The following is a 22,965-nucleotide window of genomic DNA, read 5'->3' on the forward strand; positions in this document are numbered from 1 at the left end:
GATCAGAGAGCCAGGAGTAAATCACAACCAACCAATCAACCAACAAACAGTCTTACAGTGGGTAGGGCATTTCTTTCTTGCAAGTGGTAGATCTGGGTTTCATCCTTGGCACCTTGATCTGTTCCTCCAAGAACCTCCAAGAGTGCAGGTCCAGGAGTAACCCCTGAGCATTGCTGGGTATAGCACCCAAAACAAACAAATAAACAAAACATAAAATTAATAGAGGAGGCTGGAGTCCTGCCTTCACAATTACAATTAAACACAATGATCAGTATTTCTCCCTGAAAGCTCTCTGAAATGCTTCTCCTGTGGTCTGGAAGTGGATGGAGCAGGGACACACTTTCTGGAATACTGTCATTCCCTGGATTTCTGCACAGCAGCACTCCCTTTCAGAAGCCACTCTAGCCTCTGCAAGATCAGGTAAGTGTGCCCCAACGGTTAGGCCTTCATCCAGTCCTCTCAGCACCAAGACCACAGGCACCAGCTATCTATCTCTTCCTTGGTTCTGATTCCAGCCTTTTGCTTGATTAATTCTTCTCCAGCAAGTCTGACTCATCAGGCTCAGAGGAGAAGAATAAAACAGTTCCCTTTAGCCTTAGCTGCTTAGAGACAGGAATCAATGGCCTTTGAATAGAGACCTTCCTTTGCCTTATTTACACAGCTGATTGGGGCTTCTGTTTGTTGAATTCACTTGAAGTCAGTGAGATGACTGCAGTGTTTATCAGAAGAGCTGACGTCTTATTTCCCGATGCAGCAATCAGTTCCCTGAGCCCAGCTGGCCCGGAAGGGAAGTCTGGTCTCCTCCCTGTGCTAATCTGTATGATCCGTGGACTGCAACGCCAAGAACAAACAATCAACACCTTTGGATCCTTTCCCCAGTGGCAGACCCCAGAGTGTGGCCATGAAGACATTTGTTTGTCTCCATCCTCCCTCTCTTATCCTCAGAATACAAATGCCTGCTGCTTTCTGCTGTCACATTCCCGGCACATGCAGCCACATCGAATATTACCTCACCTCTGCTATCCTTACAGACTCACCTGTCATTCTTGCTCTGGTAGCACCTTCTCATTTCCATTATTAAAAATAAAGAGCTGGTTCCCCTCTCCCTTTTTTTTTTTGCTCTGTCGTCTGAAGAATGTTATCTGTTGCTATATAGGATGTAGTGTTTTCCTTTTCAGTTCCAAGCTGACTGTTGGAACAAGAACTGAGGACTGTTAATATCAGCCTAGTCTGGACTCTTAACATACACAGTGCATTTCTGTGAAAAGGGAAAGATAAGGACTTTGCTATCTTAGATGAGGATCTAGATTAAAACAAATAGTGCCAATACATATATTAAAAAATAAGTATATCTAAGGAAAAGACTCAGATTGAAGTTGTGAGGACTGCTGTGTAATTAACGGTATTTTTCCTTTTGCAGAATGCCTACATTTACATTTATTACATTATTATATTACATTTAGCTTCCGAACTGAACTGAGTCAGGTATTACTCAGTACATAAATGGATCAGGGGGAAGCCAATATAATTGCTCTCTTTTTCAGCTGTTCATTCTTAAAAGGAATATATTTAAGAGATGGGTCATAGAATTTAAAATAAAAGTCTTAAAATAAATTTAAAATAAAAGACCAGAACGATAGCACAGCGGTACGGTGCTTGCCTTGCATGCATGTAGCTGGCCCAGTACCGACCTGGGTTTGATCCCGGCATTTCATATGGTCCCCAGAGCCAGAAGCGATTTCTGAGCATAGAGCCAGGGGCAACCCCTGCGAGTCACCGGGTGTGGGCCAAAAACTAAACTAAAAACCTCTCCTCAAGCAAATTCACTTCCCCAGAGGTAAACACTGTTTTCTTCGTGTAACTCTGCACACACTAACACACACTCACAGAACTAGTATCTGCCCTGTTGTCTGAAATACGGAAAGAAGGCCCAACTCCAGTGACTTCATTGAAAGTTAAGCTTAACAGCAGGCATAAGTAAGTGCCCCCAAATTAGGAATATTGGAGATGGAGATTCAGACCCTGGTTGGCCTACAAAGCTGCCTCTGTGATATCGAGAAGCCTGGCAGTTACCTTTCTGTTCCTAAAGGCGGCTCTAGGGGTCAACCACAGGAGGCACTTTCTTCAGGTAGACTGTTAGACCCCAGACCTGGAAGACCCCAGACCCTGAAGCTCCAACTTGTCATAATGAACTAGGAGCCTGCAGCTGCTTGAAAGTTTCCCCAGGCCTTGAAGCTATAGTAAGCATCAAGCCTGTAGCAGCTTGGAAGTTTCCTCCCCGCTTCCCCGTTCCTTCTCAGATACTGCTCCCCCTCACATTCCCAGGCCAGATTCCAGGACAATGAGATGTCAGCTTGTGCCTTAGAGTAACCAAGGCCTCCTTGTTAGGAAGGCCTTTCTGTTTTTCAGCCCGAATAGTATCATACCATATAAAGTGGGGGCAGGAGGTGGGTCATCTGGGAGATGTGAGCTCGACACCTGTGTAAGGGATGGACGTAGGGAATGAAAGTGAAAATTAAGCCAATCAGGCTGGAGTGGTAACACAGTGGTAGGGCACTTGCCTTGCTCGAGGCTCACCCAGGACAGACATAGGTTTGATCCCCAACATCCCATATGGTCCCCCAAGCCAGGGACAATTTCTGAGCACAGAGCCAGGAGTAACCCTGAGCACTGTGGGGTGTGGCCCCAAAACAAAACAAAAAATTAAAAAAAAAAGAGAATTGAACCAATCATGTATACTGTGGAAATTAAACTGTTTGTATCAACCAATTAAACAATTAGCCTGCGAAAGCCTGTTTACTCTATGTAAGCTGCTGGTTAGTTTCATATGGGGCTTTGTCTCCCATGACAGAAGGCCCAGCTACAGATAAATAAATTCCCTTTTGCATTTGACATGATCAGGGGTGGTCTTTGACTCTCAGCACCAGTTGGGTTATCTTCTCAGACTCTAACAAAGCCAGCATCACCGTCAAAAAGGAAATTATGGCAAGGTATTTAAGAGCACTAGGTATAGGATGTGGATAGTTAATAAAATAAACTTCAATTTGAAAATCTAAACACTGGATAGAGGAGTCACAATATACTCAAAGGAGAACATATGTGGACAGAAAGCAAATCAGTCAAAGGTCATATCCAGCATTGGAAGGATGTGGTTGATCATATCTAGAAGGATGTGGTTTCTGAAAATATGCTAATGTGATTTAATGTGCAGAAACTCAATAGCCACAATAGAGTTTTGGTGAAATCACATCTAGTGTTGTAGTGTAAGGCTCTCAGTTCTGTTTCTCCTCTTTAGTTCCCAGAATCAGGCCCTTCCTCCTATTCTACTTTATGTAAATATGAGCTGTTAAATCGATAGGTCTAGAGTGAGCATATATACTTTTTAATTTGTCAGAATGTTCTAAGATTATCACCAAATGGTTTATTACACAGAAATTTAAAAATAATACAATTATCTTTCATAAAAAGAAAAAACAAGAACTGATAGACGCCCATGCCCTTATCATTGGCAGACAACACAGTCCTAGAGGTGGACTGAGAGAAGGGAAAAAAGAAAAAAGAATAATTCACTTCTAAAATTCTGCAGTGGGAAGGCTGAAATATATTTTAGTATGACTCATGAAAGAAAGGCTTTCCAGTCAAAATAATAGTTGTTGAGATTGCAGAAAAGCATTTCAAGTCAACAAATCACACTGAACGATTTTTAGGTCTTGACGTAGGTCTGACGAAGAACTTGCAGTCTCCACGCTATATGTTTTCTTCTGTGAGCCTCCTCTGCAGCCTCTGAAGTCTGTCCAAAAGTAGCTAGGTTTAAAATAGCACCACCCAACCCAAGGCCAAGATGGAGGAAGACATGTCCTTCCTATTCTGAATTTCACAAAACAGAGCTCAGTGAGAGATGGCTAAATTGAGAAAAAAAAAAAAACAAGCAAACAAAAACACTGTCAGAAATCCTAAGGGGTTTGTGTTGATGCTGTAGGAAGGAGAAAAAAAAAAAGGGAACAATCTAAGTGGTTTTATGTAGTTGTGAATTTTATTTGTTTGTTTTGAAGGAGTGGGTTCTGCAGAGTAGGAGTTGGTTTTCATCTGGAAGTTGCATAAGATGATAGTTGTAGGAATACAGTTTGTATTCCTGGTAGAGAGGTTGGGGGTACAAGTTACTCCTTGGAGAATGTGGAACCACTCACAATTTTTGAATATCTGCAATGGCATGAAAATGATCGAATGGGGTGTGAATGTTCCTACCAACCTAAAGTCAGCTGGAAAGTAAGAATGTCAGGAGGTACCAACATCAGGGGCAAGAAGCTTCCATCAGGGCTCAGGTAGAAGATGTGATTGGAGACTCTAAGAGATGGGTGGCCTTAGGTAGTCATGAGAGAATTATGGGACACTACAGTCAGTTCCTTTATATGACATTTGGGAATTCAAACTTTTCATTCATTGATGCCAATTTTAAGTCCTGTTTACCCAATCTTGGTCATGATGTGGAGCTATGTTATCTGGATTGGTACTACAATGGCAGATTGTGGGGCAGAAGAACACAAACCACAGAATTAAGTACATGTATTTTATATGTATCCTCTTGTGGAGAATCACTGGGAAAACTGATATTCACTATTAAGAAAGAGTAAAATAAATTTCACAGCAAAGGGGAGGAAGAAATGTCACTTCTTCCAGTTTGTATCTGTGTATAAATTACCTCGTGATAATGAATTTATTTTTAAATTAATTTTTTATTTAAGCACAATGATTACAAACATGCTTGTAATTGGGTTTCAGCCATAAATGCACATCTCCGTTCTCAGTGCAACTTTCCCATCGCCCATTTCCTACTCCCCCCACATCCTGCCTCTCTTCAAGACAAGAATTGTATTTATCTCTCTATTGTTGTGATGGCAGCTGTTAGTGTAGTTATTTCTCTAACTGCTCTTACCACTGTTTGTGATAAGCTTGTTATTATGGGATGGTCCTTCCAGTCCTCATCTCTATTGTCTTATTATTATACTGTCTTTTATTTTTTCTTAAACCCCACATATGAGTAAGACTATTCTGTGCTTATCTCTCTTCCCCTGACTTATTTCACTCAACATAATAGCCTCCAAATCCATCCATGTATAAGCAAATTTCGTAACTTCATTTCTTCTAACAGTTGCATAGTATTCTGTTGTATAGATATACCACAGTTCTTTAGCCACTCATCTGTTGTTGGGCAACTGTGTTGTTTCCAGATTCTGCCTATTGTAAATAGAGCTGTAATGAACATACACATTCAGAGGGCATTTTGTTTTTGTGTTTTTGTGATTCTAGGGTATATATCTAGGAATGATACAGCTGGATCATACGGGAGCTCAATGTTCAGGTTTTTTTTTAAGAAATATCTATATTGTTTTCCAAATAGGCTGGACTAGATATCTATCCCACCAGCAGTGAATGAGAGTTCCTTTCTCCCCATATTCATGCCAGCAGTGGTTATTCTTGTTCTTTGTGATGTGTGCAAGTCTCTGTGGAATATCTTGCTATAGGCATGTACCAAACTTTATGGCACAAAATGAGAGTTATTCAGGTCATGCTCTAAGTTTTGCTACTCTAAACAATATTGTAATGAATAGACTTTGACATGTACACATTTTCTACCACATATTCCTAGAAATGGAACTGTAAGCTCAAAGGTCATGAAATTTCATGTCTTGATAGTTACTGCCAAATTTCCCTACAATGGATATAGTTGTGTGAATCAATAGCCCTGCCAAAAGCAAATATAAGAATTCAATTATTGAATTTATTAATGTTGGTGAATCAGAAAAATAGTAGATGCTTGAATATTTTAATTTTAATTTGCAATCACTTACGAGTTAGATCAAGCAATTGTCTGATTTCTTTTGGTCTCCCTTTTTTCTGTGACTTTTGCACCTTCCTCTCATACTAGTATACTTTTGCACCTTTTTTCCTTTTCGTTATTTGTACATAGGAGTCTCTCTAATTCATTAATGACCTCTATTGTAATATATATGTTTGTCTTATTTGTTCAATTGCAAATGTCCCTTGATTATGTTTTGTCATTTGACTTTTGACATTTTGCCTTTCAGAGAAATATAAATTTTATGTTGTCAAAACTTTGGGGGCTGGAGAGAAAGCATGGAGGTAGGGCATTTGCTTGCATGCAGATGGATGGTGGTTTGAATCCCCGCATCCCATATGGTCCCCCGAGCCTTCCAGGAGCAATTTCTGAGCATAGAGCCAGGAGTAACCCCTGAGCGCTGCCAGATGTGACCCAAAAAACAAAAAACAAAACAAAACAAAACAAAACAAAAAAAACCCAAAACCAAAAAACACCAATTACTTTGGTTTATTTAAGTTGTATGGGCATTATGTGCTTTCTAGAAATGCAGCTGCTACACTTAAGATTATAAAAGTAAATCATTCCACTTTTTTTCTACTGGTTTCATGTCTTTACTTTTTAACTTTTTATTTCTTTTTGGCTTTTGGGTCGCACCCGGCAGTGCTCAGGGATTACTCCTGGCTCTATGCTCAGAAATTGCTCCTGGCAGGCTTGGGGGACCCTATGGGATGCCGGGATTAGAACCAATGTCCTTCTGGATGCAAGGCAAATGCCTTACCTCCAGGCTGTCTCTCCGGCCCTAATGTTTTATTTCTTGAACCATCTGGAATTAATTACTTTTTATTGGTTTTGGGGTCACACCAGGTGGTGCTCAGGGGTTACTCCTGATTCTGTGCTCAGAAATTGCTCCTGGCAAGCTTGGGGGACAATGTAGGATGCTGGGAATCGAACCTGGGTCAGTCCAGGGTCGGTTGCATTCAAGGCAAATACCCTACCCACTGTGCTATTGCTCTGGCCCTTTGAATTAATTTCGATAGAAAATTGGATTAAACATTTTCCCCAAAAGGCTAACCAGCCATCCCAGCATTGTTAAATAATCAACCCGTATAACACCAAAATGTCATTTATTTTATCTAATGGGCTGAGAGTCTAATTTTAACTCATTTCCAAAGGTCTTTGTGTGTGTCCTACCTCAAAACTATTTTCATGTTTGTGGCTTTATAATAAATTTGAATCTGGAAAAGTTACGAATACTTTATTTCATAGCAAAATATTGGTTCTCAGGATTATACAATGGACATAAAACTGAGCAGGTGAATGATAAGGTCACTGATGCAGAAACCAAAAGGGAAGGCCAAACTCATTCTTTTTTTTTTTTCAATTTTGAATGAAGAATTCTTTTTTTTTTAATATATATAATTTTTATTTTGATCATAGTGTCTTACATATTGTTGACAATAACATTTTAGGTGCATATTTACATAAAATCAGGGGGGATTCCCATCACCAATTTGTCCTCCCTACACCTCCGTTTTTGTCCTACCTCCCATTTCCTCTTCCCTCACCCCCAGGGCGGCTAGAATATGTGTTCCCCTCTGTATCCAACCCACTACTTAGTAGCCTTGCCCCTGTTTGGTCTTGATGCCTCCCTTATCTCCCCCTCTAACTGTAGGCAGGACTAGCTAGTTCAAGTTGCATGATTTTGCCTGAAAAAGAGAAGATAAATAAACTGGGGTAAGAGTCTAATACTCCAAAGATGGATGGAATCCTTCTAGAGGCTTTCATCATCGATTTGGGAGATGAAGGAGAAAGAGAAGTTGAAACACTCCACCAGTACCAAAAAAAGAGTCAATTATCCAGTGGGGACTCCAGCTATATTGATAAGCACCACAAAAAAAACAGACAAAAAACAAAACAAAACAAAACAAACAACCAAAAACCAAACAAACAAACCAAAAACACGCCATGGTCTTGAAATAAGAAACATGGCATAGCACATAACGAAAGAAGAGAAAAGAAGAGAAAAAAAAATAAGAATAATTGGGGACCACGATTTCAGTAGTCACACCCAAACAGAGAAATTGACCAAAATAGATAGGTATATAAAAATAATAATAACAATAATAAATGAAGGGAAAAATATATATGAAATAACCAAGGTTTTGTGGTTTTAGTATTTTTGTTTTTTCCCCTCCTGCCCTGGCACAGTAAATATTGGGGTCATTCGGAAAGGAATTCACTTGGCCTAAGAAATATGGGGTTTCTCCGTCCTTGGAGTATACTGTCATGGGATCAGCTCTAGACTTTGCTCAGGATCATTTAGTCTCCCGGTGGTGTTTTTTTGGTGTGTGGAAGACTTCTGCTCTGTCCAGGGTGATACAATCAGAGCTCTGTGTGTAGAGGTCTCAGTATCTGCACAGATCCTGAGGTGGGACTTATGGTGAAGTCAGTCTTTGTGGTTCTAGAGGTTCTGTTGCCTCAGTGTCGTTTTAATCCATCTTCTCTGGTTGGTGATCTTGGTCTTTGCACTGAACCTAGGATGGCACCTAGGATAGCGTCTTTCTTTGTGCTTCCAGAAGCCCCATTCTGTTGCAGTTGTCTCTGTCAGACCTTTGGGACTAGGGATCATGATTATTGTGCAAGTCATAGTGCAAACCCTGAACTAGGGCTTTTATATTGGGCCCAAGGTGTATACTGTCTGGTCGTGGTTCTAGTAGTCAGTCATCTGTAAGTCACGATCTTGGCTTTTGGACCTACCAAAGGGTGCCGCGTCTTCTGGTTTTGTCTTGTCGTTAGCTGGTCAGGTATGCTAATCTGCTCTCAGGTCAAGTTGTTCGCATTTTCCTCATTGTCAGGATATCATGTTAGAGCTGGCCCTTGTTGTTGACCCCTCAGTATTAAGGCTGGCTCAGATGGAGTTTGTTTCCTGTAGCTGTTGTGAAGAGCTGTGCCGATTCTATGTCTGGGATCCAGATTTCAAGGCTGGATGAATGGTATCTAATCACCTGAGGTCTAAGCTGATTCCACATGACATATTTTCAAGGTAGGAGATATCCCTGTATTGTAAACAACTATGAGTTCCTATCTCTAGTAGATAAGAGCTCTTTAAGTAAGTCAGAAGACAAAAGATAAACACAGAATGGTAGCACTATTCTGAAGCACATAGAACATACATCTTAATCACAGCTAATACTTAACAATCAAATAACAGGGTCTAACAGGATAGAAACTCCAAACACTGTAATAGTCAACATATACCTGGGAACAATGCCCAAAACACATGAAAAACTAACAACACAAACTTTCGACTACACATTATACCACAAAGAAAACAGCAACACCAGAATAGCAGCATAGAGAGAACAGGTACGTAATCAACCTTCTACAACAATGGCTCATAATAATCCTGTAGAGATCGTATACAGGAACACAGGTAAAGAATACCAAGGCAAACCACTGACTCCAATGGAAACATCCCATAACACTATGTATTAATGCCTCTATCTTACTATATGTAAAATAACCTCTCAGCTTCTCTGTCCACAGGCGTTCTTGGATACAAAGGGCGGACAAGCTAAGATGGCAGCTCGGGATACCACACGAGATACCATACCTAGGTTGCACTACGAGATGGCCCCGAGAAAACTCTTTTTTTTTTTTTTTTCAGAAATCTCTTTAACATACACTTTATCTCTAGGTTTACCTTCTTTTAGGGTTTCAAGCACGTGACCAGTCAGACCACCGAAGCAGTAACAGCGACGAACAGACTCAAACTACATGCTCTATTCACTGAACACATTCAAGCAAACTAGCATTCCCTTGTTATTCTCTCCTCTCTTCTCACCACTTGCTTTTTGATTTTTTCTCTTCTATTCTTTTCTTTACTTTCTATCTTTTCTCTTCTCCCTTTCTTTCTAATGTATTTTTCTCTTTTCTCCCTCCCTACCCCTTCCATTCACCTTACCCTTTCCCCCCTCTGGAAATCCAACTATCCCTCCACCCCTCAATCCCATCCAGACCTCCCTCTATATTAAAACACTTCACCCTCAGTCCTTAATCTATTAGGCAACAAGATCGACCTCCTACCCCAACGAACCAGTACCCAGCACCCAAGAGAAGGGACACCCAGTCAAACCCACACCTCGTCCCGGGCAAGAAAAGACAGCCAACTCCCCTGCGGACTCATGCTACGAGGACCTCCCTATCAACTCCGCCTAATGTGGACTGTTACCTGAATCTGGACCTAGGTCCAAAAGTATCCCCAATGCAAGAACTCTTCCAAGACCTCCCTGCCGCAAATTTTTACCAACCTGAAGAAGGTCAGGGGGTGTGATAGGAAGATGCCTGGGAACCCACACATTACAAGAAAAACCCAAAAGACAATGGGAAAAACTGTACTTCCAACATAGGCATAGGACCTGTAATACACCACCTCGTTACCTGCTCTCCCCCAAATATAAGGTAGTCTTTTGCACCACTTTGGCCCTTTAAAACCTTCGCTAACTCATTTTTTTTCCTTTTCTTAAATTTATTTATTTATTTTTTGGTCCTACATATACATTTGCGAGCACATACATTTTTATTTATTTCTTTTCTTTTCTTTTTTTTTCTTTTTCTCTTTTTTTTTAATTTTTATTTTTATTTTTATCATTTTTGGGTATGTGACCTGTGTCTGTTATCCCCTCTGTCCACCCCCAGCTACACCGACAATATAATGTAGCACCACTTCCCCCTGCAAAGACACACTAAATAAAGGGGAAATCTTACATATATATATATAAAACTCATTCTTATTTCTAAGAGTCTGGAGACCGCATTTAACCATAATTTATTGGATAGAAGATTCTTCTGAGGCACAATAGCTTGGGCTGAGAGGGATGAATAAACAAGCAGGCTCTCCCTTGCTCTTCACAGAAGGCCTCTTTCCAGAGAGGTGGTGAATTCTTAGAGCTCCCACTTCGCAAGGAGCCTTAGGAAGGAAGTGCTCAGGCTCTCTTCATGGTCTCTGACTGACAAAATATCTGATTTGCTTCAAGATGCATCTGTTCAGTGCTAGGACCTGCTAGTCTAAACCCATGTCAGGCTTGCTGCTAGAACACTAAGAACTGGAATTATCCAGGTGAAGCATCTCTTGCTTCTCTAAGTATGCATGAGCATACAATGAGTACCAATTAAGCATACTTAGAACAGAGATGGAGGCTGGAAGGACAGACCCAGGATCTGAAGCTGACCACAAAAAGTGAAGAGTACAGATAGAGAAATAGCTACACTAACAACTATTATGACAATGTTAATGAGTGAGAGAAGTAGAATGCCTGTCTCGAATACAGGCAGGGGGTGGGGGAGGAGAAAGATGGGGGTATTGGTGGCCCGAAGGTTGCACTGGTGAAGAGGAATGCTCTTTTTTGTAATTGAAACCCAACTACAAACATGTTTGTAATCATGGTGCTTAAATATATTATTAAAAATAAAATAAATTTATGGGAAGGCGCACATCCAAAAAGAGAACCAATGTGGGTGCTCATTTCTTTCCCCCCAATCTCCTCTCTCTCCTTCCTTCCTTTCTACCATCCTCACATTCTTTTCTAACTCCTTCACTCTTCCTTCTTTAATTTTTCTACTTGGGAGGTCATTCTATGAAGGTGAGGGAAAGGGGAAGGTGACCACTTACATTGGTGAAGTCAGGCTCTTCCAAGTCTGATCCAGATCATGCCAAGAACTCAGAAAATTAGAAAAAGGTAAGGGAAGGGCTGGAGCAATAGCACAGCTGTAGGGCATTTACTTGCATTTGGGCCAACCTAGGACAGACCTTGGTTCGATCCCCCAGCATCCCATATGGTCCCCCAAGCCAGGAGCAATTTCTGAGCGCATAGCCAGGAATAACCCCTGAGTGTCACCGGGTGTGGCCCAAAAACCAAAAAAAAAAAAAAAAAAAAAAAAAGGAAATAGATAAGGATAAGGGAGCAAACACTGTAACTTGCCATTCTACTGCTGACCTCTCAAAATTCTCATCTGTAGAACCTTGACTGAGGCCATGATATGTGAATATTTAAGTAGACACACAGCATCACTGATTTCCAGAAATCTAACCAGAATGATAAAGATGTTAGTTTATGATGACCTAGTCTGCTCGTAGGCCAAGATCCACAAATTCCTAAACTACTCTCTCCATCCTGAGTTTATTTTCTAGTTTATCCTGGAAAAGGGGAAACATCTTCTTGCCTTCTCTTAAACATCTTGGAAATTGTTCAATCCTTTAGTGCTTCAAAGACTTTCTATTTCCCTTCACATGAGAAAATCAGAGTTCTCTATCAAATAAAAGGTGTGGGCTGGGGTTTACATGTGTTTTACATTTGTGACCTTTCAAGGAACCCCTGCTGTGCCCGTGGGTTATTCCACAGTCTGGTATTACCACAGTGTTATGGCCAATGTCACTGGGAGCTAAAGTCACATTAACATTCTGTACATTTCTCCTCACCTCACAATTCTGTGCTTTGCAGACTTAACTAGAAAATATCTTCAGTCTTGTTTTCCTTAAGATTCTAGATGTTTCGGAGATATAGCACAGTGGTGTTTGCCTTGCAAGCAGCTGATCCAGAACTCAAGGTGGTTGGTTCGAATCCCAGTGTCCCATATGGTCACCCGTGCCTGCCAGGAGCTATTTCTAAGCAGACAGCCAGGAGTAACCCCTGAGCACTGCCGGGTGTGACCCAAAAACCAAAAAAAAAAAAAAAAAAGATTCTAGATGTTTGTCCATACAGTTTCTAAATGAACAAAGTGCTCTTGGGAAATCAAGCAATCATAACCTTTGGAGCCAAGTGCGTATCAAACATATATTAAACAATCCAAATATAAAGTTAGCTGAAGGAGCCTATCAAAGAATGGAATCTGTGTTTCAGCTCTTGTCCATGAGCAGTCAAACCTCAAAGTCACCAACACTTGTTGAGTGGGTGACTATTCTGCTAAACCGTCCCTTCCCTTTTAGTGTGAACGGCTTTAATAGGTGACACTGAAGGGCAGGGACCTGTGGTCCTGACTACTGCCTATGACACTGATACCAAAATACACCCAAGCAGCCTTTGGGAGAGCCTGCATCTGGATTCTTCTCGTTTCAGGTAACAGGATGACTATTTCCCATTACTTTGATCAAAAGTATGAGTTTTCTCCTTTTAGAAAGATCAGGAAAAAAGTCTACCTAGAAGTTAAAGGTTGACCTATTTGCATTAAAAAAATGAGTGTCCCCCCCCCCCCCACACACACACTACACACTACAGTATCATTAATTTCAGAGTTCCATGAAGATCTTTTTTTTTTTTTAAGTTCTCTGGGAGTAATGACAGAGAAAGAATCGAAGCTAGGAGCTGGGATCAGAAAGGGGAGAACGGGGAGAGAGTAAAGCCATTGAGGCCTATAAAATAAAAATAATCCACGAGTTGCTGAGACCTCCCAGGCATCGTTTTTCTAACCCCTTAGGCAGACAGGTCTGATGAAGCAGGGTAGCGGAGAAAAAATAATACCAAGCCAGTCAGCACAAGATTTATCGGAGTTAATCTGCTTTTTCCTCATGGCCTTTCTCTGCCTTGTTTCTCTCTGCCATGTGCTCTCTCTCCTCCCCAAAAGCCAGAACTCCTCTCTTTAGTCAAAACAACTCCCATTGCTAGGAGGTGGAAGGTCGAGTCAGCTACAAAAGTCACTATCCAGCGGGCTTTTTCATACCAAAAGAAGAGGTTAGGGGAAATGGAGGTTGGGGGAAAACCTTGTTTAGGCTTTTACCCAGATTCAAATTCCAGAGGCCACCTTTCTGCAGTGAAGCTGTGAGTGTGATAAATAACACATGAGGCTCTGCATCTTGGGCTATGGACATGTATGGGCACTTATGTCCAGATCTGTCAGGGGATCTGACAGGGATGCTCCAGGGAATGAGTACATAGAACATCAGGTTTCACTTCTCCAGAACTATGGGGAGTAAGCAGAAGCAACCCTAGATATTGGTGGTAGTGGTGTGTGTGTGTGTGTGTGTGTCTGTGTGTGTGTGTGTGTGTGTGTGTGTGTGTGTGTGCGCACGCGCGCGCGCCACATGTGCCATCCAGGGATACCTGGAGCTTCAGAACTCTGCTGTAGCAGATGAATAGGTTAAACAATCACCCGAAACCTCTCAAACATCTCGTTCAGAAATCAATGTTTATCCATCCGTGTTCTCACATGGTCTGTCTATAGTCCTCCATCCCCAGTTTCAGACTCTACAGCTCCCTATATTCTTCAGCTTACTTTTTTCAATGACAAGCCCAGCTTATTGACATCACTTCCCAGCTGTTGCTGACTGAGACCAAATTGGGATGTCACTTCCTTCATAAAAACATTCTTTCTAGAAGCCCCCACACCTCCATGCCCAGCCTTCTGAGGCACCATCTAAGCCCTTCACTCTCCTTGCTTCTTTAAGGTAAACTCGCTGCTACAGTCAGGCATTGTTCCCAAACACTAGACACAGTGGTGGCCTGTCCTGCCATTCAGAAAGATGGCTCTCCATTAGGAAACCTTGTAAGATGCCACTTCAGATTCTTAGCCACCAGATTCATTCAACTTCCCTGGCAGAAGATTGGACTCAAATGTCAATTCCAGAAGGGCCTTTGTTCACATGATTTAAGATGCAGAATCAACCAGTTTAGTCTATGGGACAGTCACTGGGTGTGTCTTGATCCTTGCCCTACTTAAGGTCATAATTCTTTGAACCTTAAGGCTTTCTGTTAGCTTGCTTTAGGAACACCTATGAAAGTTATTCGGACCACATCAGAGTGTCTGAAGACACTGGGACCTTGTTTCAGCCATTTTTTCTGTTCTGTCTCTATTTTTAAGCCAACTCCTGTTCCTCACTCAATTCAGCCCAGCCGAGGGGACAATTTGTTCAGAAGCCCTCCCAGGCTGAGGAGACGTGTCTTCCATGCTTTTTGTCACTTCTATTGGAGTATTTATTACACCTAATATTGTAAAGTCCCACTTTCTGTCTCTTACAAGACTTTATGTTCTTGTTTTGCTTTATTTTGTATTGTACCTGAGGGTGCTTGGGGATTACTCCTAATTCTGTTCTCAGGGATCATTCCTGGAGAAGCCCAGGAACCCATACATAATGCTGGGGATTGAACAAGTATCTGAATCATGCAAGGCAAATGCCTTGAATTCCGGCCCCTATGTGGGATCACACGTAGACTATTAAATGAGAAAATATATGGGTCCCAAAAACTAGTTGTCTCTCTTTCTAATTCTTCCCAATGTAATTAAAGTAAAATTAAAATCTGTGGGCTGTAATAATAGCCCACAGTTTATATTGATAAAGCATATATACAAGGCACTAGATATATGTTATCACATTACAGTCAACAGAGTTAGTCTGTATTTAATAGACATAGCCTTGTAAACACAATAAAGTCAGGACCTAATTATTACATTTTGACAAGAAACATGTTCAGAATCATGGAGAAGACTGACAATGAAGAAAAAGGACAGAGAGCACCAAATGAACACAAAGACAAAGGAAGGAGAGCAAGATGAAAAAAATCAGATTTAAAGAAAACCCACGAAATAAGTATTTCATAAAATATGCAGCATATATATCTCTGACAAATGATCCAAATGAAAATCTGTATGATAGGCATAATAATAAAACATGCATCTTTATACATCTATTAGGAAACCAAAAATAAATTAAAAGTACCCCCACCCCAACCCCTGAGGAACTTTAAAAGTTCTCTAACTATGAAGGATCACAGAGACAAATGTAAATGAATGAGATCAACATAAAAGGAAACCTCTATACATAGAGAAAATACATATCAAATTTTTAGAAAAGATAAGGCAGTGCTCACTTCGGCAGCACATATACTAAAATTGGAATGATACAGAAAAGATTAGCATGCCCCTGCACAAGGATGATACGCAAATTTGTAAAGCATTGCGTATTTAAAAGAAAAAAGGTAAGGCATACGTCTTCTCAAATGCTCAAGAAAAAAATCTAGGAAATAAAATCATATCACCAGACATAAAGAACATCTCAATAGAAATCCCAACAGAGATACTGATTGGCTAATTTTCTTGACAAAGGAAAGCATTGATAACAAACATGCAAACCTGTACATTCAAACCATTTGCAGTTTAGACCTCTATTTTCTCAACAAAAGCTATTCCTAAGTAACTTCTTTGTCCCCAAAGAGAGAAAGCATCACCATGTGTGCTGGTGTTTCCAGCTGTTGTGTATTCCTTGCTTGTGCACATGAGACTGGCTGGGAACCTGAGGGTGAGCTTGATGCAGACGGACTGTCACCTAGCATGTGTTTTCATCCCTGAGGACAGTACTGTGGCATAGCGGCTCTTCTAGCGTCGCCCTTGTACTGTGAATGCAGCCCAGGAATAGCCAAGTAGGTGGTGAAGCCACAGAGAAGGCTGATTAACACAGAAGTGTAGCGTGGGGCTTTGGGGGTGAGGCAGGAGAACGTGGCTCCTTGATGGAAATATCCACATTGTTCTTCTACAAATGGCACAAACGTACATGATATGTTCTTGGCTAAGCAGGGCACATTCTGCAGATATATTTTAATTAAAAAGGGTACACAAACAGTCATCATGATTCAGCTCATAGCTTGGCTCGGAATAATATTTAGACAACAATAATGAAGTATTGGATTATACTATTGGCTTTCATGGAAGCTGAGAGGGTAAAGGGTTGGGTAGAAGACACTAAATCCTCTTGTTTTATGATGGAAAGACAAACAGACAAAAACCTAGAATTAAACAGTGAAACGGAGCAATGTGGGTAGAGGGCACAGATGTATGGCTGAAAAGGAGGTGATGGAGAAAGAGCAAAAAGTCTTCATGCCCAAACTGTACTCTTTCAACTGTGTTTATGCTCCTGAGTCAAAACAAAACCTTCTGGATCAGGTACAGACTAAAGTATTTTATTGTGAAGAACTATAAACCTTTAAGATAGGGTTCAACATTATTGTCATGAAACTGTCTTGGTTTGAGTTAAAACATTTCAGTGAGGGGGCCAGAGAGATACAGAAATACAATAGTTAGGACACGTGTGCTGCATGTGGCCATTCCAGTTTTCATCTTGGCACCTCATATGGTCCCCTGAGCTTCTCCACAAGTGATTACTGAGCACAGAGTTAGGAGTAAGCACTAAGCAAGCCGGATATAACTCCCCCAAAGAGCAAACAAAATTTCAGAGACAGAGCTGAACCCCAGTGAAAAGTAACAGCTGTTTTGCAGAAATTGTGCAGCTGACTCAGTGGTTCTGAGAATGATGACACAGAGACAGAGGTTTGAAATCTGGATGATAAGGGACCGGGACCAAAGCGATGGTATAGTGGGAGAGTGTTTGTCTTGCATATGGCCCACCTGGATTAGATCCCTGGCATCCCATATGGTCCCCGAAGCCCACCAGGAGTGATTCCTAAGCGTAGAGTCAGAAATAATTCCTGAGTACTGCTGGGTGTGAAACTTAAATTCCCCCCCAAAAACCCCAAACTGGATAATAAAACTAGGCAGGAAAAAGACCCATTTGGTATGTGATTGTAAATAATAATATGCTTCTATACCAATATATTAATTAATAATTTTTATTTTAGGCCATTTATTTTAGCCCAGTTGTGCTTAGGGTTTACTCCTGGCAGTGCTTGGTATTTGTTATGGTGTGCCAGGGATCTGATCTGGGCCAATTACATGCAAGGCAAGTGCCATATTTACTGTGCTATCTCTCTGGCATTTCATTTATTTTTATATGTAGACTTATTATTTCATCTATGCATAGAGTTTATGCACCAAACATGGGTAAAAGAACTCCGCTTCTGTTCATATTTTCAGTGCAAAAAATGGGTACAGTATTTTTTACTTAACAGAAAGGAAAGGGTCCTTATATTTAATAAAAAAGCAGTTTACGTTTGTGGTTTTTGGGAGTCTTTTCAAGGCATGAAACTAAAAGAGCCATAGATGATATGGTTGATATATAACTGCTTTTTAAAATCAAGTAAAAATTTAAATACTTAAGAAATTTAAATAATTATAATGCCCAGAAGTGCATGCATAGAACACCAGAGAAATTCCCAGGGCACAAGAAATTTGAGATGCCTGTTTTTTTGAGAGTGGGAATTGCTAGTATGTATCTGGAATCCAAAGTGCTTACAGGTAGTTGGGCTCATGGGCAAAGATATACACAAGGTGGATCCCAGGGAGTTAGGATACAAAATCTTTCATAGGGAAATATTGCTTGATAACTCACAGGGTAGCCTTGTACTAATGAAACTATGAAAATTCTCCATAACATAGTTGAGAAGACTAATTCCTTCATATAATGTTTCTGACATTTTTTAGATGGTAGATCTACTCCCATATTCATGATCCAATTTTATCTCAAAAAAGAAAAAAAAAAAACACCAAACCTAGAGCAGTGCCAGCATTGAATTAAAAATGGGGAGGACAAAACTTTGGAAGTCACTATAGTGATCTCTGAGAGATGGGACACTGTTGTCATTATGCTTTAGCCCTGGTGATTCTCTGTTATGGAAAGGCTGAATGTGAACTTTGTGGAAAATGGAAAATAGGCATGTCCTCTCTGACTCTGAGATTCTTAAGAGTGCTGTGTGGGAGTCTCAGAAACTACCCCCTCTATTTGGGGGCCAAGAGAGGGAGGTGGCAGGCAAGGGAAAGGGCAGGGAGAATAGTGTCAGGAAGGAGTGCAAGCACCAAGGTGAGGAGACACAGAAACAGGTCAGAATTGTTGCTGGGAGAGGCACGTGCACTATGTGGTGCTCTATGGAACGGGGGTTTGAGGAAGATAAGGACATTGGGGTACAGGACCTTGGGCTTAATTTTAGAGGATGGGGAATGCTGGAAAGTTTAAAAAAAGAGAACAGATGGGCCCGGAGAGATAGCTCAGCGGCGTTTGCCTTGCCAGCAGCCGATCCAGGACCCAAGGTGGTTGGTTCGAATCCCTGTGTCCCATAGGGTCCCCCGTGCCTGCCAGGAGCTATTTCTGAGCAGACAGCCAGGAGTCACCCCTGAGCACCGCCGGGTGTGGCCCAAAAACCAAAACAAAACAAAAAAAAAGAGAACAGAAACAGTCACGGGGACTATGCTGAATGCTGATGGCCTATGCTGTTCAAACAGATGCAGGAGACCATGGTGGTGGTGGCGGCTGGGGTGGGTGGACAAGAGTCGAGATCAACATCCAACAACAAAGGAAACCTGAGGGGCCGGAGTGATGGCGCGGTGGTAGGGTGCCTGCCTTTCATGCAGCTTGAGCCAGGACGGACCTCGGCTTGATCCCCGGCATCCCATATGGTCCCCCGTGCCTGCCAGGAGCAATTTCTGAGCACATAGGCAGGAGTAACCCCTGAGCATCGCCGGGTGTGGCCCAAAAACTAAAACCAAAAAAAAAAAAAAAAAGGAAACCTGAATAGAACAGGGGAGTTCTTCCTGCAGCCAGTAAGGATTGTTTGTCAAACTTGCTTCTTTATATTAGAGTCTTCTCTGAGAGAAAGGCAAGCATGTGTTGGCCTATGAGAATGTGAGATAAAAGTCAATGTTTTGGGGTTTTCTTTGGAGGGGGGGCACATCCAGCAGTGCTCAGGGGTAATTCCTGGTTCTGCACTCAGGAATTACTCCTGATGGTGCTCTGGACACCAGGGTTGCTGGGGCTCAAACTCGGGTTGACTGTGTGCAAGGCAAATGCTTACTCACTCTACTATCACTCCAGTCCCCAAAAGTGAACTTCTTGATGCTGGCTGAAATAGGTGTGCAAGAAAATTGGGGCACTCCCAACTTGAAGATGTTGAAGATGATCCTGGCCTGCCACACGCACAGCAGTTTCCCTGGAACGTCCTCATAGGACCTATAGTCCTCTAATTTCTAGGGGGACTAAGCCCAGACATCTCCTTTTTTCCCCCCAAACTCTTCCTAATACACAAAGCACACAAGCCAACACTCCTACAAGGGCCACCGTGATTCCATCCAGGAAGGTGGGAAGCAGTTCAAACCTCAGCCAATGACTCAGCGCCCTGGAGGAGCCAAGGTAACAAGTCTGCATTACTCATTGGGACTGCATCCAGACGTCGGAAGCTAAGAACTTTGGAAGCCCAGGTGCACAAGGTGAAATGGTCCTACACCCAGATACCCTCTACATTATGTTCACCGTGTATCTGCCCTTACCCATCTCAGAAAACCTCCAGAATGACTGAGACACAGACCTGTGACCAGACATGCTGATGCAGGGCCATCCTGGGAGAACAAATGAGGAAGTGAAACCGCTATGTTGAATGCAGGTTTGCCTGTTACCCAGTATTGTTTTTTGGTCTTGGGTGTGGAATGGGGTAGTTTGGACCACAGCTAGTGCTGCTCAGAAGCCACTTCTGTATTTGTGCTCAGGAGTGATGCCTGGTGGCTCTTGGGGAACTACCTGTGTGCCAGGGGTTGAATCGAACATATGCAAAGCAAGTGCCTTCCTCCCTGTACTATCCCTTCGGTTCGCTGATTGTTGGTATTTTATCCTCCATCAGAAGCAGATTCATTTTTCTGTGGGAGAAAGTGATCAACTGTAGAGAAAAGAGCTGCCAACATTTTGTTCACACAATGAATGCTACAGACCAGCTGACTCACTAGGGACAGAAGCCCACCTGCCAACAAGCCCTTCTTAGAGCCACTGGCTTCAACTTGAAGTATACTCTCTTTGAGAAGAACTCACAGTCCAAGACTCTTGTATACCTGAATTAAGTATGGCTAAATATCAAGAATTTATTAAATGTAAATACCCAAATAAAATAAAAAACTTAGAGAGGAAAATAAATTTTAAAAGATTACTAAGAGAATCTAATTCACCTATGAACAAGAAATTTCACTGCACCTCTCCCCCCATCCCCAGTAAAAAGAACAGTTACAAAAACAATCGGAAAAGAAAAACAGATAAGGTGGAAAATTCAATACAGCTGTAAATTGTATAAAGGTGGTGGTTTGTAGGGCTTCCAAGCAGTAGGACAAATAAAAATGAAAAAGAATCCTTTAATTTGGGAGGAAAAAAGAAAACTAGAGAATTCCTCTGTGGAATTCAATATCTGTGGCGAAAACAAAGGCAATAGAAAGGAAATAAAGCAAACAAACAATAATTTTAGAAAAGTTCCCAATTCTGCAGTCCTGAGAGTGAAGTGTTTTAAGCTGGCTGCTTTTTTTTTTCAGGGAGACAACGATAACGGAGAAAAGACACCCACATGAATGATGCCACAGAAAAATAATTTTTGATGCTGGAGCCAAAAGAAAAAGCTACTTTTTTCAGAGAAGATAGACCATCCTGTGCGAAAGATCAAATACCCTAATATGTCTTTAGATCACTCAATAGCAACACAAGGAGACAACTTTGAAAATAGCCAAAATTGACCACTTATACTAGCAACCCAGGGAATAAAGGAGGGGGATATGGGATGCATGCTGGGAATAGGGGTGGAGGGAAGACAACATTGGTGGTAGGAATGCCCCTGATTCAATATCACTATGTGCCTAAAATATTACTTTGAAAGATTTGCAATCCACTTTGGTCAAAATAAAAATAATTATTAAAAAAAGAAAATTTCCAAAATATTAAAACACTGAAAACTGACTTAAGACTATGTCATAAATATGCTGTGAGAGGGAGAGAAGGATAACAAAGATACATTGGAAGTGCATTTTCCAGTGAGAAATGAAGCGATAACTCTCTCTCTGTTTCTCTCTCCTTCTCTCTCTAATTATAATTCTGGAGACAGATACTTTATAAAAAAATAAAGTTTAAAACTGTTGAATTTGGAATGAAGTAGGGCAGAGACTAGGGCAAAAATCTGGTTTTGTAAGTCTGCTTGTTTCTAAAATACACCAAGAGAACCAGTTGATACTTGAAAGTAGGTACATTTATGAATCTAATCTAAGAAAATGAGATTTAAAAAAAGCTCTGAGGACTTTGTGGTTCTTTCTAGCACCCTCGGAAATTTCCCACTGTTGCTTGTGGATGATGGGCATAATTGTGGAGGATGTTCTGAGAAAATCCAAGTTGAATCAGTGGTAACACACATGCCTCGTTAATTACTGCCCCCAAACCCTGTGTGAAGGGTTAACGTGGGAATCAATCAATTATCTTTCCTCCTTCCTGTAGGAATCAAGGGAAGCACGAAGCTGCAGATTCTGAGGTGGCAAAGCTGCAGAGAGGCCACTCACACCTTCGACACTCTAACCCAGTGCTCTAGCCTCTGAAGAATAAAATTCTGCTTTCCTGTAAGGCAGTCACCAAAAAGAGAATCATTCCCTCTCTCTTCCCCACATTTTTGAAATAAAACTAGTTCAAAATGTTATACATTTCATTTCTTAATATTTACAGATACTCAGATGCAAAATGCTGAAAATGTAGACACTGTCTAGGACCAAAACCCTGTTCTGCTGGAAAACATCCATAAAAACAACCAGGTAGACTCAAACAAAGGGTTAAAGGGAATCATCAATAAGAGGCAGTTGTGCAATAAATGACAAGTCAACATTGCTTAATGATTGAAAATTACCGGAACCAGTGGATTTCTTTCTGCCAAATTCTTCTACACAGATCTACTTCCAATGTCCCGAGAAAGATTTAACTTCCAGGGCACAGGGAAGGGAGCCCCCAAAATCTTCACTCCATATCCTCATGGTCAGAAAACCCCCCAGGCAGAGGATGAACCAAGACTTCCTCAGAGTTCCAAGCAGAGAATAATCCCCATGGGGAGGAAGAAAACAGTGCCACCGCCTGTTTCTATTAAGGGCTACAGAGGGAGGTGACAGAGAGCTGTGAAATCTCAGACAACCAGGCTGAGAAAAACCCATCAACACGTGTGGTGGAGAGAGAGAGATAGAGAGAGAGACCAAAGCTCTTTTACAGCTGCCAAATTGAATAAAACTCGGTGGGGGAAATGGCATGTGAATTTTTGCCTTTTGGGGTTTGGTTGTTACTTTCTGGTTTTGCCAATTCAAAAGCCTTACTGTGCTGAAAAATCTAAGACATGGTTTCATCTCATGCTTTCATATCAGACCATCTTTGCTTTTGCTACATGTTCTCAGCACAGACAAGCTTCCTATGAAATGCCAAG

General features: G+C 41.4%; 2 protein-coding genes and 1 non-coding gene across 3 annotated transcripts in view; 1 reads left to right on the plus strand and 2 right to left on the minus strand.

Moving 5' to 3' along the window:
- Nucleotides 1–22,965, minus strand: part of EIF1B (eukaryotic translation initiation factor 1B) — a 634,827-nt gene that overhangs the window by 135,706 nt on the left and 476,156 nt on the right.
- MYRIP (myosin VIIA and Rab interacting protein) overlaps nucleotides 1–22,965 on the minus strand; it is a 334,456-nt gene that overhangs the window by 110,498 nt on the left and 200,993 nt on the right. The window lies entirely within an intron of this gene.
- On the plus strand, nucleotides 15,692–15,797 carry LOC125998356 (U6 spliceosomal RNA). Its single transcript, XR_007491946.1, has one exon. It is a non-coding gene; the product is annotated as a U6 spliceosomal RNA (small nuclear RNA).

Source organism: Suncus etruscus, chromosome 20 (genome assembly GCF_024139225.1).
Source record: "Suncus etruscus isolate mSunEtr1 chromosome 20, mSunEtr1.pri.cur, whole genome shotgun sequence".
Classification (NCBI taxonomy): domain Eukaryota; kingdom Metazoa; phylum Chordata; class Mammalia; order Eulipotyphla; family Soricidae; genus Suncus; species Suncus etruscus.